The 24,282-nt window shown below is 41.3% G+C and overlaps 1 protein-coding gene across 4 annotated transcripts in view; it reads left to right on the forward strand.

Moving 5' to 3' along the window:
- The window catches only part of LOC124307480 (dipeptidase 1-like), a 1,861,010-nt gene that overhangs the window by 1,152,399 nt on the left and 684,329 nt on the right, over window positions 1–24,282 (forward strand). The window lies entirely within an intron of this gene.

Genomic DNA, 24,282 nt, shown 5'->3' on the forward strand with positions numbered 1-24,282 from the left:
CGCAACGTATAGAATGTAGAGGGCGGTGGTAAAACAGTTGCGGAATTACAACTTCCAAATCATGAAGATGCCACAGAGGCTAAACATCATAGTCAGTTTCATACTCGCTACCATCCTCGTCTTTCACTACCAACTGCCCCTTGATGCAGACTCTTCGCAGCGAGACGAATGCCACTGTTGGAGTGAAGGATACATTGGAAGCAGAGGTCTCTTTAGAGGCTTCGACATCCAGCTGTAGCCTGCCAAAGAATTTTTCCAGGTCCTGACTTTTAGTGATAGAAACGACCTTTTCACCATCCTGCTTGCGAACTTTGACTGCACCTTGACTAAACTAAGTGTACTTATAGCCTGTCTCTTTTCCTCTTATCTTCGTGAGGCGCAGCAGCGTGCAGGGGTGGTTGTTCAACCTGATGTTGATCTTGATCTCAGCATCCCTTAGAGGAAAAGCAGCTCCTACATCAGCCTGAGAGTTGACATCACGATCAGGGAGAGCATCAGCTTTTTGAAGCTTTCCTTAGCTTCGATAATCGTATGACTGATAAATAAGATGGCGTATTTAACGATAAGCGGTGGCATCCCGGCTGAGTACTGTGCAGTAGAAGTTAAAATCCGAATCAAAAACATCTGAAATGTAAAAAAGCCGCGAAGTACCATAATTATATTATAATGAAAAACTTGACGTCAATCTTTGTCGTGAAATCTGGCAAAATGCCAAGGACGACCTCCCCGCACGTACACGTCGTGAAGTCGGACCTCGCTTTTCGTGTAGTGATATCGAAACATCATTCCAAGAGCTACGTACTTGGCAGGCACATTTTTTGTTTTTCACCCGTACTTGTGCTATGTGCCTTTAACAAAATTGCACAAACAATGATAATATTATTGGCTATGAATTACATAATTGTAATAACAACAAAAATTGTATTTATTGTATAAATTAAATATAATCCAGAATTTGCCGAATATCACAAATATACCGGGACAATCTCTTGAAACTATACATACAATGCGCATGCGTCAAATAATTCAATCTCATTGGTCGGTGAAATCGCCCGGCGGCGATGGTTTCATCTGCTGAGCAGGGGGCAACGTACACAAAATGAGACAAGACTCAAGAGCTGTAAATCTCTCGTGCATAAAACTGCGGATTGAGGTTATGTTGCTGTTTATTTTTACGTAGCGTTATTGTCTAAGAATACTATCGTTCAGCAATACCGTGGTCGATATCAGAAAATATTCAACCGACGCAAATATCAAACGATACAGAAATTGGATGTTATTTATTGAAAGAAAAAATCTGAAATTTAATGTGAAATGTCATTAACAAGTGGGAGTTTGGACAAATAGAAGTGAGTGAGTAGAAACAATGTTTATTGTGAACAGATTCTTTATTTACATGAAATTAAAAATGCGTCTCACTAAAGATTTGTTTTGTGCATTTATTGGAAATTAGTTGTATCCAAAAATACCAAAAGATTCAGTCTGATAATAATAGCTTCTAATATTTTCAGGTACGAAATAATTCATTGTCAAAGCGGAACTAAATTTGTCAGGCATGGAAGCATGTGGGTAAATTTCTAATTACGTGATCTTTGACAATTACAATATTTTAACATGGATTCAATGATAAAATTCGTTTTTTTCAGCAGGCTCGAAGTTTAAACTTTGATTAACACGAGGAAAATTATGCCTTACCTGATGGTCGAAACGTTTAGGTGGCAAGGATCCTGGTTTCTCGAGCGGTGCAATCATTATAACCATCGAACTTGGATGTTCCGTCAGACATCAGGTGCCAGAGTAAATTTCATCAGGCCATCGCCACCTTCTTAACATCAGTTGAGGCAAAATTGAAGAGTGGGATATACTACAGACGATAATGGCTGAATATCCCATCATTTTACTTTGATTGAGCCAATAGCGATAAGTTTGTTACCCAACTGTTGCTGCCAATTCGTTCTACCGAGGAATCATTCTGTGCACCATTGTAATTCAAGCATTATTATTGACCAGCATTGTTTTTCAAACTTTATGCCATTTAATTTGGTATCTTATTTTGAAGCTTACTTTTACTCTCTTTGGCATTAAACTCAGATAACTAGTCTTTGAAGTCCTAAATTAGATTGTAGGTTTGAATTTTGCTAGGCAAACTGAACCAATCCAAATCTAGAAATGTTAAATAACTTCAGTTAAAAATGTTTTCAAAGTTAATCTTAGTTGACGGTGTCATCTGGCTAGTTAGTTGTAGTTATCACACGTGCTTCGGTCTCGTGGAACCTCAGTAAGGTGTAAAGAATGCATTGACTCACTAGTTCACGTTGCCTTGCAAATAATCACTTCGTCTGCTATAGGATTTACTCACTCGCTAACTTTTTTATTACTTATCTGGATCAGAGAATTATCCTGCAATTTATCAATAGCCTAAAACCAAGTTCAATTTCACGCTCTTCACGGGGTCCTACGCTAAGACTGAAGGCTTGTGAATCTCCATTCGCCGCAATTATTTCTGCATCTCATGTTAGCATTGTCTAAAAAAAAAAATCTCACCCTCAGATTAGAAATAGAACCGGAAACGCAGAAGTTATTCAGTGGCACGAATTGAAAACCACAAATTTCATAACGATTCCTACAACACAAGGATTCTTTCCAAATATCCTTCTTACAAGGTGATGTTCAAAGGACTATGAACAAGATATTGCATCGTATTACATTATTTGGAAAAAAATCCTCATGAACTATGTTAAAAATTGAATATTTATTTATTTTGATAGAACAAGGGACACAATCTTGAATCTGACAAGTCAATATCTTCGTATCAATGTTCTGACATTATTCTATAACATGATTGGCCTCAAGCTAATTGTAACGTCATGGTGCATTTCGAGGAAGTTGATTTTCAATTTGTGTCACAGGATATGATCTACGTTCGTGAGTTCTACGCTTCCGATTGGAATTTCTTTGTTTTGAACCGCACTAACATAAAGCACAGAAATCATTTCAATAATTGTAATACCACTTGAATTTTCAATGAAAGTATTAGGTCTCCTTCATTTATTCAATCTCACATCATTGAAAAATTGCGAAATGAACTTTCACAATCGTTGGAAAATTTTGAATAGTAGTAGCAATAATTTATTGATCGGAAAAAATACTTTGACTATCGACTATTGGTAAATTTTATTAAACTATTTTCGAGAAAGAAAAGATTCATAGTTCTGTTCCATATAGTGAGATGTTTAAATTTCTTGAACGCTCGGTTCAATGTCTCATTTTCAAAAGTGATAAAATTCAATATTGCTGCCTGAAATCACAAGAGAGTGAGGAAGTTACTTACAAGGAAGGTATCCCAACCTGAAGTCTTCGATGTGATTTCTTTTGCAATATTTTATAGTAGACTAAAGAGTAAGCGATACATATTTTTTTTTTTATCAGCTATGAAATACTTCAAACGGGTGGAACCCCCTTCAGAGTAAGGCATGACAAGGGGCGATTTGGCAGTTTCACCCACAAGAACATAATATTGTTACGTAAGAGGACGAAATAAATAATCAGGAGAATTCAAAAAGACTGGGGCGGTTTATTCAGGACAAAAGTACAAGGAGACGTGTGTCGTTTAAAGTCCGTTCAAGGAATAATCAGAAAGATCCTCGCTGATTCCAAAAGATGTTCGTTGTCAGGGAACATCAGACCTTCATTTTGATTACTCAAATAAATACATGCATATTCGAAGGGGGAAACCGTAACAATATTTTTCAACCAATCGAACTGGAAAAGTTTTCTCACGAAGAGAAATGGAAAATGTATTTTTCAAAAAAAAAAATTAAAGAGGTGAGCCAGCCCTAAACATAATCACATTTATGCAAAAAATTGTTAAATTCGAGTCTAAGAATCTCAAAAAAATAAATATTGCATATGAATACAAAAAATACTTTAAGTTTTTTTGGATTTCCCCGAAAAAATATATTGGCCGGGGTAACTACCCCCAAGCGCTGTTTATCTTGCGCGTATGCAAAAAATCATCAAATTCAAGCCGAAGAATCTGAAAAAATATACAATACGTACAAACAAGATGGAAATACGACGTATAATTGGATTTTCTCGACAAAAAATATTGTAGAAGTAACTACCCTTGAACGCTGTTTATCTTGCGTTTCCGGAAGAAAAAGGTGAAATTTAAGACTAAAAATCTGAAAAAATATACAATGCGTATGAACACATGACATATATTCGGATTTTCTCTTAAAATAATATTGGAGGGGGTAACAACCCTTGAACGCTGTTTATCTTGCGTTTATTGAATTAGATGAGAACATCGAAGATATTTCATCAGCCGCGATGAATGAATTTCATGGCGTGGAAATGACGATTGAAGAATCCCTAGATTTTCAAGAACCATAGAAAAAGATACGAATGCCCAAATAATAGAAGATGATATTATGCATACTTTACCTACCCAGCCTGTGCCACCTCCAAATGAGTGTACGAAATACGAAGAAGATATACTGTATGATCATAAATCAAGAGCTCTAGATTTCTGGAGAAGCGGACAAAAAAGAAATTTACGCATTGACACTATAAGAAAAAATGTTAAAAGAGTAAAATCTATAAATCAACTGCGACGATGGGCTCATTCGTTAAATAAAGGTGGCACTTACAGAGAAAAAATCGCTAGAATTTGCAACATTACGTTGAATAATTTCGAAGCAGCTGTAGACACCGGTTTCATCGTTCATGACAATGATTCACGCAAATGGGCCTTACACGTCCAGAAAGAAATTGGCCATGAAGATTTCCGAGTTACAGCGTCAAAAATATTCAAATCTTGGTTCTCATCCATGTTAAATGTAATGAATAATAAATTTTCTTGGGAACTTGGACAGAATTGATCAGATTCAATTTATCAAATTTATTATTCATTACATTTAACATGGATGAGAACCAAGATTTGGATTTTAGAAAACTGGGAGGTTTTTTCAGACGCATAAGACAAGATTTCGATATAAGTACATGTAAGATGGTTAAAGATTTAACCCGTTGCCATAAGAAACTAGCCAACATGAGGAATAGACGGAATTTCTTACTTAGATGCCGAGCCAACAACTTAATTCCTCTACATATTTTTAATAAGGTGGACTACATTTACACCGTCTGTTTAGATGATCACCCGTTTGGAAGAGAAGTTAGTCACGTATTGTTGAGTACTAGAACCAAGCTACTAAATCTAGAAATCAAGATTACCTTGTGGAAGATTGATAATTTACTACGTACGATAGATAACCTCAAAAGAAACGTGGAGTCCCGTTTTCCATTAGTTTTATGGATGCAAACTGTGAACAAGCTCCATAATTACTACGAGAGCAATTTTAAGAAAATAAAAAAACAAAACATCAAAAAGTTTGGGAAGCTACAAGACAAGATGACTGACAATGTAGAACAAAAAGTTGGAAACAGAATTTATAATTTCACTGATACAGTTTTACCATCAGAAGTCCAGAAGATCTTAGAGTTAGATTTTAACTATGGACTACCAACAACGAATATCAATCAACCGGTCGTTACAATTATTAAGGATCTGGAGGGATGTATCGACAAAGTGAAAGATGACAAGTTATCCAACGAGGGTTTGACGGAAGTGAGAAATAATCTGAGAGCAAGAGGTGTAAATATTGTGACAAATCACATTAAATATCAGCGTAGAAGCAACAGCAATCACAAGAAAAACTTCAACCTAGTTAAAAATATCAAAGTCACAAGAAATTTCTTTAAACAACATGAAGATCTCTTAGTAATGCGCTCAGATAAAGGTAATTCAACAGTGGTCATGTACAAAGAAGAATACCTCACAGAAATGAATAAGTTGGTTGGCGACCGTAAAACATATGAAAAGATCAAAAGAGATCCTACGTCAAAGCTACAAAACATAAGCAACCGCTTAATAAAGAAACTTGTGGATATTGGTATCCTTGACAACATCCAAGGTAAGCTAATGCGAACTTACAGTGCATTGGCACCAAGAATCTATGGCTTAAAGAAAACCCACAAACCTGGGTGTAAACTTAGACCAGTGGTCAGTAGCATAGGATCACCAGGTTATGAGATCGCCAATTTTGTTCATAAGAGTCTGCTACCGTTCGTAATGAGTCTGAAATATAATGTGACAGACTCATTTCATTTTTTAGACCAAATCAAACTGAAAAAGGTAAACGAAGACCATGTTTTAATATCACTGGACGTAGTATCTCTTTTTACCAATGTTCATAACAGTTTAATAAGGAAAATCATCATTGAGCGGTGGGATGAAATCCAGAAATTTGTGCAATTGGACCAGACTACTCTACTAGAGCTTATTGATTTTTGTTACGACTCGGGATATTTCGTGTTTGATGGCAATTTTTACCTTCAGAAGGAAGGATGTGCTATGGGGAGTCCAGCAAGTCCTTCAATTGCCATCATTGCAGTAGATTATGTTGTTTCAATGGCGTTGACTCACCTTGACTTTGAAATTCCGATTATTAAGTCGTATGTTGATGATCTCTTCGCAGTGGTTCCAAAGGATAAAGTAGACAGCATCTTAGATGTGTTTAATAGTGTTGACAAGGACATCCAGTTTACCTTGGAAGTTGAGAATAACGGGAAGTTGCCTTTTTTGGACATACTAATAGAAAGATCAGAAGATGGTGATCTTATAACTTCTTGGTTCAAGAAACCGTACAGCTCAGGAAGAATTTTGAATTTTAATTCCAATCATCCATTGAGCCAGAAATTGGGGGTTGCAAAAGGGTTTTTGAACAGAGCCATGCGCTTGAGTCATGTGAACAAGACCAAGGAAAGTATTCGCATGGTTAGAAGATTACTGTCATCTAACAATTATCCAAACAAGGTCATCAGCAAGTGTGAGAAAATTGTGTCCGAGAGGATTAGAAACAACATCAGGAGCAACAATGTCAACAGGAATTGGTCGTTTAGCAGATTTCCCTACATAAAAGGCTTGTCACCAAGACTGGGATCTTTATTCAGGCACACTAACTGCAAGTTGGTATTCTATAATGTATTCAAGGTTAAGGATCTATTTTCCCGGCTAAAAGACAAAGTGGAGAAAGAAGATAGATCTGGCCTGGTATACAGGATTCCGTGCTCGTGTGGGAAATGGTACGTTCGACAGACCAGGCAAAAATTAAAAGCCAGAGTGAGACAACACAAACTTGACTGCAGACCTGAGAAGTCCATAAAAAACAACAAAACAGCATTAGCGGAACATCACTTTGTTGAAGATGGTCATAACTTTCAGTTCGAGGATGTGGAGATTTTAGATCTGGAGAAAAATTACATGAAGAGAAACCTAAGTGAAATGATTTTTATTAAGGCGATGAATTGTGTCAATTTTAGATCCGACACGCAAAATCTCAGTACAATTTACAGTGACCTGATAAATGATGTTAAGGATTTAGTGAAGTCATAGTAATTATTTTTATTTTACTTAGAGGTTGAACTTTCGCGCACAATATGAACAGTACTAGTCATGGACAACAGAGTCATGTTGACAATACAGATAATGCGACCTCCACACGTACTATCACACTGTGTGAGAGTAGTACAGTCTGTGATTTAAGAGTCACTACGTTTGACATGTGTATTTGTCCATCATTATATTTGTCCATTTTATTTTATTTAAATTGATTTATTGGCACAATGAATTTATAATTTTATTAAAAAAAAATGTATATATCTGTCTAGTCTTTTTTAAACATATTTTTGACTTGATGTTATGGACCAGAGGATTTTAACGATGATTTAACCTCAAAAGTAAATATTTTGTAATTTTGTTTAGTTTATTATTTCTGAATTTGTAACTTACATGTATCATGTCTATTGTTTTATGCAACTTAATTTTAAAGTTTATGTACATCTGTTACAGCTTGCCTGATGAAGTTGGAAAATAAATAAAACCAACGAAACGTTGCAAATTTTGATAAATTGAATCTGATCAATTCTGTCCAAGTTCCCAAGAAAATTTATTATTCGTCAAAAATATTGTTGAATCGATTTAAACATACACACAAAATAGTATTTAAGAAAATCAATAAATTTATCACTAGAAAAACTTCAGAAGATGCTGAACGATTAAAAATGAAGGCAGATGAATTTGTGGCACATGTTAAACACGATATAGCAAATTCTGGAATTCAAAATGTTTACATTTCCGATCGAAGCGGATTCCAACTGGAGATGCATTCAGGAAGAACTTTGGCTGTGGAAGGAGAAAAGCAAGTACAGTGCCTTGTCCAATCAGTTACATCTACAAACCATAGTTACACAATACAACCGCTGATATCAGCTGAAAGAAAACTTATCACCTCTCTTTTTGGTGATTAAAGATCAAAGCGGCAAGTTCGGGCCGGTTGTAGATGTGAATTTATTGAGACGCATTGATATTTATATAGCGGCATTAAAATCTGGAAAACTCACGTCAGGTATAAGTAAAACATAACTTTTATTTCACATTCTTACTCACAAAAATATACCTTAAGTCGCATTCACTTCTTTTTATTTATTCCAGATATCGTTAAAACTTGGTTGACGGAAACATGTTTTCCAAATGTAGGACTAAACAGCGGATTACTAATTGATTTATGAAGTGGTCATTGTCTTGCAATAGTAGCAGAAACTACACCCCAGAATAGAAATATCATTCTAAAATTAATACCATCAGGGACGACGGTAAAAATCCAACCTCTAGATGTATACGGTTCCAGAATCTGGAAAAAGTTCGTGCGACAATTTTTCGACAGCGCTATTCTGACAAATCATGAAATCAGTCTACAGTTAAGAAATAACATTGTAAAATTGCAATCTTTGGTCCACAATCATTAAATTATCCTCTCCGCGATACATTAATCTATTCAGATACTTTTGGTATAAATCTGGGTACATAGATGAAAAACCAGATAAATTCGGACATCCAGTTAATTTCAGTTTCGGGGATTCTCGTAAGACCCATTGCGAAATCGAAGGCTGCACAAGCGTTACTGTTATCTGATGTTCATGGTGTATAAAATCCTTGTGCTTTAAATACTTTTTCGACGACTATCATTATTGTTCAAGATTCGAAAATTAATAATGTTTTGTTTATATTTTTCGTAATGACAAGTTATACCAATAAAACGTATTAAAATTCAATCGAAACGTTACATTGTCCTTGTTCCCGATGATTTATTTTGGAGCCTTTGATGAAACAGTGAGAAAATAAAAAAAACTTAACGATTCAAAGCATTTTAAGGATAGTTCCGTTCAATATTTATTTTCGAGAAAATCCAAAGATACGTCATATTTCATTTGACCATTTTTCGCGTACAGGCAAGATATACAGCGTTCAGGGGTAGTTAACCCTCAAATATTTCGTCTCGAGAAAATCCAAATATATGTCATATTTTTTTCGTGTTCGTACGTATTGTGTATTTTTTCTGATTCTTATACTTGAATTTGACGATTTTTTGCATACGCGCAAGATAAACAGCGTTCGGGGTTAGTTACCCCGGCCAATATTTTTTTTCGCGAAAATCCAAAAACACAAGAATTTTTTTTTGCATTCAAAGGCAATCTTCATTTTTTTCAGAATTTGAGACTTGAATTTGACGATTTTTTGCATAAATGTGATTATATTTAGGGCTGGCTCACCCACTTATTTGTTTTTTTTTTTTTTTGTTCTGAGAAAAATGCATTTTCCATTTCTCTTAATGAGAGAACTTTTACAGTTGGATTGGTTAACAAATATTATGTTCTTGTGGGTGAAACTGCCAATTCGCCTCTTGACATGCCTCACTTTGAAGCGTGGTTTCACCCCCTTAAAGTGTTTCATGGCCGACAAAAAAAAATATGTCTCGCTTAGTATTTAGTCTAGTATAACATATTACAAAAGAAATCAAATCGGGGAGTTCGGATTGGGATACTTTCCTTGTTAGTTGCTTGAAAGTGCCGATGATCTTTGTACGTGTGATAAATTGAATAAGCAGATATTAGAACACTGAATATTAAAGATGTAATTATTTTGGCCATGTCACGTATTGATAGGAAAAAATTTCATTGTTATTTCTAATGTACGAAATAATAAAAGTGATCAAACAAAGTGTTCCCACCCACCTGCTGCGTTTCTTCCAAGCAGCCAACATGTAAACATATTCCTCGTTTCAGTCAAATAAAGCCAATTTTCAAAGAGCATTAGCATCAAGTTTCGACCGTTCTTTGAAGAATCAACTTTCCGACTCAATAACAAATGCATTCCGAGTCACTACGTCGACTGCATGGAGCCTAGATTAAAGGAGCCCGAACGCCTATAGAAAAAGTATCATAAACGTTGACCCTGAAAGTGGTGAAAATTTGGGTTCGAAATGCAGCCACGGGAAGCGCTAGTGCTGCAAAGATAGGAGATGGGCTTGCATGATTTACACGTCATTCTTGGCTTTTCGGCTTTGCACGTATAAACGAGTTTTCCAAAGATTTTTTTCATTGTGATAAAAGTCGCGTCGTAACGTGTAGTCAGTGATTTCCCCACATCATGTCGAAGCAGGTGAGAAAATGGTATTTTTTAAATGCATATGCTATTTTCAATACTTTATTAAATTGTAATTTACGGATTGAATGAAACGAGCATGAAAGTGAGGTTAAGATTCATATATAGTCATGTGTAATCACAAATTTTATTTTGAGTCTATTTCTGGTAACAGAGTGCACAATGGGGAAATATTGTCTTACCCAGGCTGCCGAACTAGGCGAGATGCCAGCAGAGCAAACTGCAAGCGCTTAGGACGATGCCGCGACGGCACCTGTCTGTCTTCAAGGTACTAAAGGTAAACCTCCGGTCATAATTTTTTCTCTTTGTTAAATGAGTTAACGCATATAATTTGTTGACGAAATATTAAATTATTGCATACCAATTTTTGCCGATAGAAAAAAATATGTTTGTTCAATGACTTGGCGTACATAAAATTTTGACCCGCTTTGTGTTTACCTGTATCTTTATATTAATTACAATAAAATTTTTGTTATTTCGGTAGATTATGCAACAACGATGGAGCGAAGTCCTTGGACAGTGTTTAATTTGGAGTCGAATCGAAAAGGGTAAGGGTCGGAGCCTGGTCGAATTTGAGTGAAATGCTCCATATAAATTATTCACTGAGGAAACATTAGTTTCATCGCGTCGGCTAGAAGAACAATTGGGTTTGTCGGGCCATCCGGAGCTGGATAATTTATGATAATGCAGTAATTGTCGAGGGTCTGCGATGACAATTTCGCTCTCAGATCAACTTCGATTTAGGTGAAAATCGATTTATTTCCACAGTTCCGCAGTTTATCGCATTATTAATATTATTTATTGTTGAAAAATGTTTGTTTCATTGTTTGAAAATGTTTATGTTTCCTGTCTGTACGAAAAAAAATACATTCCTATTCTGCAGTAAATGATAATCACTCTATCTAATGAACAACTTCTGAACAAATGAACAGGTCAAAAACATTATAATAATAATAGTATAAAAAAGATTATGATAACAGTAGTGTATATATGACAGTTCGAATCCAAAGATGGGGCGCTCCTCCCTTGCTCCCTCCTGGCCCCCCTAAATCCACGGCGTTACACACACACACACACGCGCGCGCATGCACGCATACACACACACACACACACACACACACACACACATTCCAGGATCCATAACATCAATTACATTTAGTTTTCTTATTCTATTCTGAGTTATCTTATTCTAAATTTTAACGAGTAAAATTATACATATTATTCACAAATCCATATCAATTAAACATATCATTATTCCAAAATTGACTTCTACCAATTTTTTTACAGTACTGTCATACAAAATGTAAGTGTTATGAATTTTTACTTGTGAAAAATATATAATCAATAATTGTGAATTTAGCGTGGTTTATTCCTCGAAATAATCCATAAAATCATTATCGTTATCCTGTTCGCTAACATTATCATCATCATCATCATCATCATCATGATCATCATGATCATCGATATTTTCGACATCTATAATTATTACGATAGTTTCATTCGCCCATTTTTCTACAGTTATTTCCATACATATATCACCGTAATTTATATAATGTTGGCTGTTTGGCCTCACTCGAGCAGCTCGCGCATCCTCGACGAGATCCCGAAGCTCCGCCAACAAGAACTCGCGTGTTGCTTCGGAAAATCCTATATTTATCTTTTCCTCAGCCTCCTCATCCTTGCCCCAATCAACTATCGACCACTCATCGTCATCATCACTTGAATGAGATGGCATTTTTTTTTTTCTAAAATTGATTTGCGATGAAAAATCTGTAAAAAGAGCAAGCCGAAATAGAAAATTTGATGCTGCTGCTGCACTCATCATTTACATGCATGATGAATCTCCAATTCTAAAAAGTTTCCGCCTATTCAAGATGAGTGATACGGAGAAGGTGTGGAGGATACTAGAATTTTATTTTAATGTAGTGCTACACACTAATCCTAGTCCGAATAATAACCATCATCATCAGCTCTATCGATGTCTCCCAGCATTTGATGGATTTGATCAATCTCATCCGGAAATAAACCGAATCTGATGCGTACGTCTTCGCAACCGTCAAAATCATTATCAAACTCAATGCCCACTTTCCGTACATCCACCTCTACCCATTCGTCATCACCATCACCGCCATTCCAAACACCCTCCACCTCCGCTTCCTCCTCCTCCGCCTCATCCTCCTCCACCTCCTCCTCCTCATCCTCCACATCACTCGATGATGATGATGATTCGAGATGATGCTCGCCAGCCAAATTAGGTTTAAACTCTCGATGATCATCACCAACACTATCCTCAATACATCGCTCGGGGTCGATGATTAGCCGTATCAGCATCACAATCAGTCAATTCATCCTCATCATCCTCCTCATCATAAGCCGCCCCTCTGCACACCCGCTTATATGTCGGCGATCGTGGTGGTGAATGGGGTGAGGAGTCTGATGACCCTCTTTTCCATCCGTTGTCACGAGCGCCGCATATTTACTCAAGACTATATTACCGATTATATCAATTATTATTATCTCTAGAAACAAGGAAGCATAGTTTTAGTTAGTCTATATAAAATATTTTATTATAACCAGTTCGTGGAGTAACCAAGCGCAACGGCGTAGTTGGACGGCCAGCAACGTCAGCGTCTTCGCGCCCGCCAGATCCCGGGTGTAATCAACACCGGGATGAGGCGAGCGCGAAATCACGCGCTTCGAGGATGACTGTCGCGAGGCGAGCCTTTGTTCCGGAATTGTGTATTTAGCGAAAACCCCGAATTGTAAATTCAGCGAAAACTCGCTCGCCGCCCGACGTTCCAAGGGGTGTCGGACGAGCGAGCGAAGGCAGTCCCGTCTTAAGACCGTCTGAATAACGACATCAACGGAACCCGGCTCCTTCGAAGCGACCACGTATAGAGATATAAATCCTTTTTCCGAAACCGATGATGAGAGCGTAATTCTCTAATCTACCCACGGCCGTAAAAGGTTACTCGCGTCGCGGTGTCAGTCTTACGAAGCTAAAATAAGTGCAAGCGTTGAGCCACGAACTCCTTAGAGAAGTGTAGTGATAAGCGTATGTGAGTGTTACTATAGAGTATAATCGTGTGAGAGCGTGAGCCATTAGGACTGTAACCGCCGAAAAGTGAGTAGTTGAATGAGTGGAAACAACTAGATTAAGAACATATTGTAAGCTTCCTTGTTTCGAACCTTCTCTGCTTTTAGTTTTTGAGCCATTAAACATTTTTACTTTGCTTCCCATCAAAACATTGGTACGATAAATTGAAATCTTCCAAACCTTTTCCCAGGGAACGCCCTGTAGAGGACGTTCACCTCCCAACCCACCTAAAAATTAAATATAAACCTCTGTGAGATCTTAGAGGGTTGAAGCCGTCGCGTGCGAGACCGCTCCGCACGTGACACCGTTCATATTTTTTCGATATGATTCTAAAATTTTTTCAGAATTTTTATGGATATGATGATAGGGAATACAGAAAAGTTAAAACAAATCGAAAAACTTCATTACGGAATATATATAATATTCATTAAATCATTACGGAATTCAATTCAACATTCACAGTATCGTAAGAGGATTGGCGTAGCACCATATACATATATATGTGTATTCTATAAAGTACTCACAAAAAATATAAACTCGTTGAAGTCTTGAGATTTTCCAAATGAACACCGATTTTTTTTTTCATCTTCACAGCTCACTTTATCAAAAACGCCTGTTTTCACACGAAGGATTTTCAAAATTACTAAAGAAGTTTCAAACCGCTGTTCGAATTTGTACTAAAGGAGTCGCACCCACCCTCCACCGAGCAAAAACCAGCCGGCCAATCATTCGTAGAGCATGCACCACGTGACATACAGACAAAAGAGTGACGCGGGGAAGGCGGTATAAGCTAGGAGAAAATTTTCTCAAGAGCTCGCCAGCTTTTCGTTTGCCGATTTTTTTCTCGTTGCACACCCCACGCTATTTTCTCAAGAGCTCGCCAGCTTTTCGTTTGCCGATTTTTTTCTCGTTGCATACCCCACGCTAATATGGTTGGGGATGTGCAGGCTCGTACTTGTTCGCTATGAAGAGTCGTAAAACCCAAAACTGTGTGTACACATACCAGCCGGTCAGGAGCGGGCAAGACAAGATTCTTCTTACACCAAACACTGTTCGCTACCTGCTTTTCGTTGACCGATTTTTCCCACCACATGTCCCACGCTGCTTAATGACTCATAAAACCCAAAAACTACATGTGCAGATACCATCCGGTGAAGGGTCGGCAAGACAAGATTTTTCTCACGCCAAACACTGCGTACTACCAGCTTTTCCACAAACTCTTCAAATAAAAAGAGCGGAAACCATGTGCCGCAGAACACTATCATGAACAATGAACAATAAATCAAAATGAAGAATTCCCAAAACTTGAATACTTTTTCTTTGCACATAAAAATACAAATAATTAAACGATTCAAAAACTCTTAAACGTGTTACGATAAAAACATTTATAATGAGCAAGATGATGAAACTTGGTACGTACAGAAATCTTCTCTAATTCGAGAACCATTTTTTTTCTTTTCCAACTACGTACTTTTATAACTCGTCAACTCAGTGAAGTTTGAAAAATGGATACAATTTTTCACGCAGCGACGCGATCTCAATTTCTTTGCCTCGGCTTTACGGACACTTTCTGTACGCGGAGATAGTCCTCCCTGCTTACATCATCCTTAGCTCTAACCCGACTTAACACCCAGCGGAGTAAAAGCTAACCTGACCTAAGACGGTAGGACTTGACCTAACGTAACCTAACTTGATCCAAGACACTACAACCCAACCTAATACAACCTATCCTCATCCAAGACTGCCCAACCTAACCTAAATTGATGAAATACTTTCTGAAATGATTTATTCGATCAAGCTTGATCGCTAGCTTCGATAGTTCAATGATGCTTGAGCAATTCGCTGTTGGCACGACGGCATCGAGGTTTCTATAACCTGACCTACGTCAAGGCTACTCCAACTTGACATAACCTAACTTGACCCAAGACACTACAACCCAACCTAATATAACCTAACTTGACCCAAGACACTACAACCCAACCTATTTTTTTTTTTTTTTTTTTTTTTTTTTTTTGCCGAAGATGTACCGCCGAGTTGGAGTTCCTCAGCTCAGGGGCAAGGAACCGCCTTTCGGCATTACATCTTGCTCCCGATCCAGCAAGCCCGATGCGGCACCGTAGCGTGCCTCCCGAGGGAGGCCAGCCCGGGCGCCTGCATCATGCCCGCTGGGGGTAGCCAGCACGGGGCTAAGGTTGGATTCAGCTAGGCCCGTCTACTTTTCTCAACCGGGCTTCGGACCGGCTACGGCAGTCGCCCCTGGTCGGGAGCCCCTCCCCGTGGGAGCGCGGGGTAGCACCCTTCCAAGGGAGGTTGGATGTCAGGGAGTTCTGTCTGCTCTGTGGGTGTCGGCTCTGAGCCCTATCTTTTTTATGCGCTTTCTCTTCGATGTAGGTCCCATGGGGGATAAACTGACTCCTGGGTATCTATAAGGCCCATTTACCACCACCTAGTGGGTTGGCTTTTGCTGAATAGATAAATAAATAAATAGTTGAAAAGTGCTGTAGAATCACTGGAGTAAGGGCTAATGTAAAATGTGTCAAATAGCTAAATAAAAATCGAATAGGATGAAAATCCTGTCAGTAATTAAAAAATATCGTGTGTGAACATCGAATAGATAAAAAGTGATGTAAAATCACTGGGGTGTATGAAAGAAAGAATAAGAAAACACATATCTAAAATATAATAACTAGGTAGGTAAAGTAGACTAGATAGTAGCTAAAATATCGTATGTAGATGTGGTAAATAGTTGTTTGTGGTCTCTTGTGCCTAGTACCCCTTGTTCCGGTCGCTTGCTTCTTTGGTGGAGATAAGCTCCATCATTTTCCCGGATATAGCTTTCCAGTTACCTTCTGTTTCTAACATGATGGTTATCATGTTGCCTGGGGTCAAAGTCGGTCCCTGGTACCCCCAGTTATCCTTTCTTATATCCTTCCAGTTCGGACATTCGAAAATAGTGTGTATTGGGCTGTCCACCGCCGTCTCCCTACAGTACCCGCATTTGGGGCTGCTTCTTCTCCCAAACTTGTGGAGGTATTCTCCAAACGCCCCGTGGCCTGTCAAGACTTGAGTGAGCGTATAACTCAGCTCTCCATGGTCTCGGTGGTACCATGGATCGATGTGTGGAATCAATCTTCTGGTCCACGCTCCCTTGCTTGTCTTCTCCCATTCGCTCTGCCATTTCCGCAGAGTCGCGGCTCGTGCCTCCTTTTTTTCCTTTCTCTTGAGGCTTTCTCTTATCCTCTCGGTGAGTTGAGAGTCTTTCCTCAGGAGTTGTAGGTTATACAGCTCTCGCTGTTATTGCGCTATGAGATACAGGGGCGGTTGCCCTGCCAGCACCTCTGCAGCCTCTGTGGAGGTCGTTCTATAGCCACTGATTATTCGTCGCGCCTCCATTCTAGATATTTTTTGTATCGCCCTGCGGTGTGTCTGTGTGTTCAGAGCCGTGGCCCAGACTTGTGCTCCATAGTGGGCGACTGACCGCCCTACAGCTGCGTATAGTTTCCTTCGGGGGGGGCGCGGCCCGCCCATGTTTGGCATTAGTCGACCCAATATTGTTGCCGTAGTTACAGCCTTTGACACGGCGCCTTTTATATGCTCACCGTACGTGAGTCGCTTGTCTAGTCTTACGCCCAGGTATTTCAGTGTTTGGGCGTATTCAATCTGATGTCCTAGTACTCTAACCCTCGTGACTCCCTGGTACTTTTTCTTCTTGGTGAAGAGCACGGCCTCCGTTTTGTGTGGAGCCACCTTCAGGCCCTGTTCTCCTATCCACTTCACGGCCATATCCGTCGCCAGCCTTGCCCTCTCTGCCGCGGCTCGTGGAGTCTTTCCCACAGCCAGAATCACAGTATCGTCGGCGTAGCATGTAACGGTAGTGCGCTTTGGCAGGTCCAGGCGCATTACCCCGTCGTACATTACGTTCCAGAGGAGCGGACCCAGCACAGATCCCTGGGGAACTCCTCTGGTAACGGTCCGCGCTATAGAATAATGTTCGGTTTCTATAGTGATCCACCGCTCCTGTAGGTAGTCGCTGACCAGCGCCATAAGGTATGCGGGTGTGTCGGCCCTGCAGATCGCTGCCATAATATTCAGCCATCCTGCGGTGTTGAACGCGTTTTTAATATCCAAACATACCGCACATGCGGACTCTTTCATCCGTAGCGCCTCCGAGATGACGTCGGTCACAGCCCTAAGTCCGTCGGCGGTCGATTTGCCCTTCATGAAGCCGTACTGGAGCCCACTTAGTCCCCTGACCTTACGCAGGTGGATCGTGAGCCTGTTAGCTATAATTTTCTCGTATAGCTTGCCCATGGTATTGAGGAGACAGATAGGTCTGTACTTGGTTGCTTCGTTCGTATCTTTCCGTGGCTTCGGGATGAGTATCAGTCGTGCGGCTTTCCATTCGATAGGGAAGTTCAGCTTCCTCATTAGTTCCGTATACAGGGATGGCAGAGCGTCCGGATACGCCTCCTGCAGGCCCTTCAGTGCCTCCGTTGGAATACCATCCGGCCCGGGTGCCTTGCCCTGGTTGCATGTTTTTAGCGCCTCGATCACCTCAGGCACTGATACTCGCAGGGTCTTGGCGTCGGTTTCCTCGACGACCCTGTCTATTTCTTTCAGGGTGAGTTTTGGGTGGGTTTTTCCCGGTGGGAAAAGCTCTTCCACCGCCTTGACGGCATCCTCCTTGTACGCCGGTGCCAGGGGGCCGGGTCCCGCTAATTTTCCCATAATGATTTTATATGACCTCCCCCACGGGTCTGCTTCCAATTGAGTGAGGAGCTCATTCCACGCCCTCTCTTTACTCTGACGTATTAGTGTTTTAAGCTTTTTGCGCGCTTCTCTTAGTTCGGTGGTCAGCTTCTCAAGGAACGCCTCCGACTTCCTTCTCTTGCGCGCTCTTTGGAATATTCTCCGCGCTCTCGTGCAGCTCGTGCGGGATTTCGCGATGTCCCCGGTCCACCAGTATACGGGGGGCTTGCCCGAGCATCGGGTCCTTCTTTTTGCTACCCTGTTCAGGCTGTCCACTATCAGCCGGATGATCTCCCGTTGGAGCTCTGGTGCTCGGAGCTCCTGCCACTTCGTATTTATCCTCATTTGGACCATAGCGTTCCGGAGTTTTTTCTTTGATGTCGTCCTCATATTCCAGCCAGGTATGTCCCTCGGGCGATCGCATCCTGTATTCCCGTTACCGACCTTGACTGGCATTATTCTAAACTCGATTCTCCGGTGATCACTCATCGCCTCGATGTCCTCGATCACGCGCCATCCCGTTACTGTCTGGGCGACCGCCTGCATGGCAATGGTAATGTCTATTATAAACGTCGCCTCTCCTCTGTGGAAGGTGGGTATCTTTCCTACGTTAAGACACGACCAGCCGTGCGTGTTCATGGTGTCCACGATCATGCTCCCCCTGGGGTTTTCCTTAGTCCCTCCCCATGCTTGGGCCCAGGCATTCAGGTCCCGAGCTAGTATAATGCTGATTCCCTCCTTGCTTGCAGCTTCAGTGGTTTCGATCACTACCTCGTCCCAGTAGCTTACGAATTCTGCCATTCGTTTATTTGGAGAAAAGTACATCGACGTGATGCCCAAGGTTTTTCCTATTTTAACAATAACGTACCTCTTCCCGGTCCGGATTGTCTTGGCCTGGGTCCTTTTGTTTATGAGGATTATACCGGCACTAGCTTCATGGCATATCCTGGCACGAACTCCTGTCCCTATTCGGGACGGCAGTTCAGAGGCAATTATGATGTCGACGTTATTGTTCACCGCATCGGCAACTATTAGGTCCAACGCCTGATGGCAGCGGTTCAAATTGGCCTGCCATATTTTCATGGTGGGAGGACGATTGTTACCTGCCATTGATGAGGTCTTCCGGGTCCCTATGTCTGCCGGGGGTCTCTGCCCCCATGTCTCCGTTGCGAGTGCTGCTCCCGACTGGGGATCCAGCTGGCCCAGTTGCAGCAGGACTTCCTTGCTCAATTGGGGGCCTCCCCTCTCGTTGGTCCTTCCTGCGTGTCTTTGACGTATTTCCAGCTTTTAGCCTTCCGCATTGTCTTGCGATGTGATCCGTCCTCCCACATCTGTCGCATTTGGTAGGGCTAGTTTTGGTATCGGTGACCTTGGCCTTTGTCCAGCCAACTCTTAGGGTGCCTAGTTGCTTCAGACGGTTCGCAATTCTTGTTGGTAGCTTGACCCACGCAGCCCTCTCCTGCCACGGGTAGGTGAACATTCCTACTACGTGTGTTTGTTCCCGTTCCTCTGCCAATGTGGGGATCTCCGAGCAAATGGCGTTGATCAGATCACTTTCATCTACCAGGATGTCCATACCCCGTATCTTGGCTGTAGTTCCGTCCCCCAGGGTTCTGACAACTGTGTCCTGCGGTAGTGCTTCTCTAAGGCAGGCCGCGATGTCACCCGCCTTTGCCGCTTCTGTGACGCAGAGTAGAAGTTTCCCCCCGCGCGTCATCCTGACCTTCTCGACATCCCTTGATTTGGTCATCTTGGCTTTGACCTCCCGCAGCATGACCTGATACGTTTTTCCCGGCATGTCAACCATCACCGCATGTCCCTTTTTTCTTGGTGAGGTTTTCCTTGCTGTCCCCGTTGATGGTGGGGCCTTCGCAGGGGGGCGTGTCCCCTGTCCGTCATGGCCGTCATGGCCGTCGTGGGGGCGAGCCTCGGCCGTCGTCGCAGTGGCAGCGGCGTACGTCTTCTGGCCTTCTCCTCTTCTCCCCTCCGTCCCAGGTGCTATCGCGTAAGGCGCCACTGTCTCGGTCTGGGTGCCGATTGACCTAAGGTACTTATTGCCCCTGCTTATCTTCATGGCATCGCTCACCGTGCTGGTAGAATTCCGACTGGGTCTATTGTTCGTCACCTTATTCCTCTGAGGTGGTCCTGCTGCGGCTTTCGGAGAGTTCCTCCTGCCGTTTGTTTTGGGGTCCACATCAGAGTTTGTTTCGCTCGAGTCGTCCTCTCGTTCGCAGTTTCTCGCTCCGTGCCCCGGGTCTTTACACCTATAACAGACTTTTGTTGGTTCCTTGCACGTTCTGGCCATATGCCCTTGGTCTCCGCATTGGTAGCAGGTGCCGGAATCCTGCCAAGGTCGCGTTCTGGCTGTCGACCAGCCGATCCTCAGCCTGCCCTCTCTAATCAGTTTTTTGGCCGCCTGTGCGTCCTTTTCGGCGCAAGCTGTCTGGACTCCTGAGCCTTCTTTCGGTACCAGGAAGATGACCCGTGGTGGTTCCCCTACGCCCTGACTAATAGCTATAGCAAGTTCCTCCCGGGTTACGGTAGGTTCTATACCCATAAATATCACCCTGGTTTTTCGAGGGCCCGGTATAACTGCGGTAAGTCCCTCTTCTGTAATCCTTTTGGTCAGGATCTTTGCTTCCTCCGCACTGCCGGTGTCGACTAAGGCGTCCTCGGTTCTTGCAGCCTTCCGCACCACTCTGACGTCTACGTCGCTGGTGTTAACCTTTTTTTTAAGGTATTTAATCAGCTCCTGGTAGGACTTACCCTCAGCCCTGATTATGATCATGGCGGCCCGTGTGGTTGCGCTTATGGTTAATCCCCGGTTCGCTTCTTCTGCGTTCTGCTGCGCAGGGTTCTGGGTGGATTCCCTGGCGGTAGTCGATTCCTGGGTAGGGGTGATGGCAGTGTTTCCGTCCTCATTGTCGCCTGTCGTCGGCATTTCCTCTAGGATGCTCGTTGCCGTAGATGTGAGTATAGCCCCGCCTGTGGGGTGCTTGGGCCTTTTTTGTTGCGGGGACTTTTCCGTTATCGTTTCTTCGATGCTGTTTCGGTCCCTCTGTCCTTCTAATCTTTTTCTACGCCTGCCGGTGTTGACCCATGTCTCTCTCACCTCGTCGACTTCTTCGTTGCTTAAATCAATTTGAGGTTCGCTGCAAAAGTCGTCGATCACCTTCTGTCCGTCCTCCCTTCTTTGATGAAGTAAAGCTATCAGAGCGTTACTAAATCTTGTCTCCTTTGTTATCGTGACCAGGATTTGACTAATCTTCATTGTCCATGTGACTATGAGCTCTTCCCTCTCGTCCGTTGGCAGGTATTCGTCGTACAGCTCCTCTGTAATCTTACGAACGCACCCATCCGCTTTTTCGCGGATTTCCCTGCGCAGGTTATTACTGCTGCCATAGGTTTTCATTATACTCCTGCCCAGAGTAGCCAGTTTGTCCACCGTATCTTCCAGTTTTATCCGCCTACGGGCGGCAGGTGTTAACTCCGTCCGGTTTCTTTGGTCGTCTTCATCAATTATGATGCCTGACGAGTTTCCGGCCATTCCAGCTGCGGTGTAGTGAGCTGTGTTTCTTGGATCCTTCTTAGTGGGTCCCTCGTGGGTCCTCCCAGTTGCATTTTCCGGTTCCTGAGCCTTGGGGTCCACCCAGGAATTGACTACAACCCAACCTAATATAATCTATCCCCAACTCGAGACTGTACAACCTAGCCAACCTAATATAACCTAATATTTTGCAGGTTTCCCGGTAACATGAAAAGACTTCCGTTTCCTCTATAGACGGGAAAGCTCTTGGTAACATTCGCTCATTTTTTTTATTTTGTCGTCTACTGGTTTTCATTTTGTTACACGTACTACTTCTCATGCAATATAGGTAATGTAACCGGGCTTATCTATGTTTGAAAATACAAATTCAGTAGATTCTAGCGGAACTGTCGAGAGTGCGGTATGCATCACAACATTTTCCAATCCGCATTGTTGTAGTACGATGACATGATGTAAAGCAATAATTTGATTTCTGACATGTCTTTCAGGACAGATTAATTAAGAATTAACGTATGTGAAAATATTCATATTCCTGGCTGTTATAAACAGTTACACGATTCACAATTCCATCAGTTTTACACAATTCATCAACCCTATTGGAAACACAATTTTTATTAAAATACCTAGCATTAACTTTCCCCCATAAAATTACGCTGCTGCCAGGAAATAAGGAAAAATATATCTCATTAACGAATGCGTTGATGGAACAATAATGTGCTTGAGATTCGTCGATTCGTTTTGATTTTTATGGCTAGCAGCATCCTTTCCATAAACTTTCCACATATTTGAATGATGCAGATAAACATACAACGCGTAAATTCTGCAATAATCAGACTCATTTCAGTTTGATGACTGGCAACGACGTTTTCCCCATGAATACGTTAATTGCTGGGAGAAGCTCGATGAAATTCAGCTACCTGCAAAGAAGCATTTCTACTCACACCTATGTAATGCAAATATCTCAAACGAAAATTACAAGCATGCTAAAAATGTTTGGGAAGAATTCCATTTAGAGCCAATGGAGAACTATAGAGATTGATAAATGCAAAACGGTGATCTGACCAGATGTCTCAGAACATATGATTGACATTCGTTGCACTACTACACAGTGCCGGAACTTGCTTTCGATGCTATGCTTGAATACACGGGAAGCAAATTTACAATATTCTGATCGACAGGCTCGGGCCAATAACAGGTTTATGGGAAAAGATTTTGATCCCAGTAACGTGGAATCGTATCTCACGTATTTTGACGTAAACAATCTATACGGTTCGGTCGAGTAGTGGCATAATCTTATCGATATATCAACTCACTCGGACGATCCACCGATCGGTCACATCCTGGTCCGATGGATATCCGAATATCCTATAGAACTTCACAAGAATCATAGAGATTTTAATTCTCCTGTCTCGAGCATTTCACACATCGGGTTCTGATGAAGGATGGGAACAATCGAAAAATCATGACCGAATTCATCGGGGATTCACGTGAAACTGAGCACATTTACCATCAAGGTGAGCAAACGTGTCAAGGATGCCGAAAGTGCAACGTTGAAAACCGTCACGTTTAACGATTATGAGCATCGCATGGGGAGGCTTACAAAGAGTTGGTCCATACCACAATGCCTAATACGAAGTAAAAAACATAAAGTTCGTCCCATTGTACTGAAAAATTGACGTTGAGTTGGCAAAACTGTAATATGCAACTGGTACCTGGACAAACAGACGCAATACCTTAGGGGGTTTACCACCACCCCTACAATAAACTGACCATAGGATAGAACTGAGGGCATAGAACTGCTGTAAGGACAACCCCATCATTAGACGGAGATAGTTCTTCAACAATACGATAGATCCGTGCGAAACTATACACATTCACCACCACGGTCGAAGACAAAACGATACATATCAGCATCGTCAAAGTGAGCAAACGTGTCAAGGGATGAGAGAACTGCAAGGATTATTAACATCACGTTAAATGATTACAAGAACCGTCTGGGGGGCTTACCAAGAGTTGATCAACTCCACAGTGTTCAATACGTAGTAAAAAACGCTAGGTTAGCCCCAAAGTACTGAAAAATTGATGAATAAGAATTCTCGACCTCGTATGTAATCTATTATAGAGTCTTGGTGATCGGTCAATTAAGAAAACGTATTTTTAGTTAACGTTTCGACCCGGATATGGGCCCTCCTCAGAACGATTTATTTTTTTAAACTGTCAAAAATAACAAAAAGATTTTTGTAAAATAAATAATAGTAATAGAAGTAATTAGACTTAAATATTGTAGATGTAATACTCTTAGAGCTATTATATATTGTTGATAGT

This window comes from Neodiprion virginianus, chromosome 6, assembly GCF_021901495.1.
Source record: "Neodiprion virginianus isolate iyNeoVirg1 chromosome 6, iyNeoVirg1.1, whole genome shotgun sequence".
Lineage (NCBI taxonomy): Eukaryota > Metazoa > Arthropoda > Insecta > Hymenoptera > Diprionidae > Neodiprion > Neodiprion virginianus.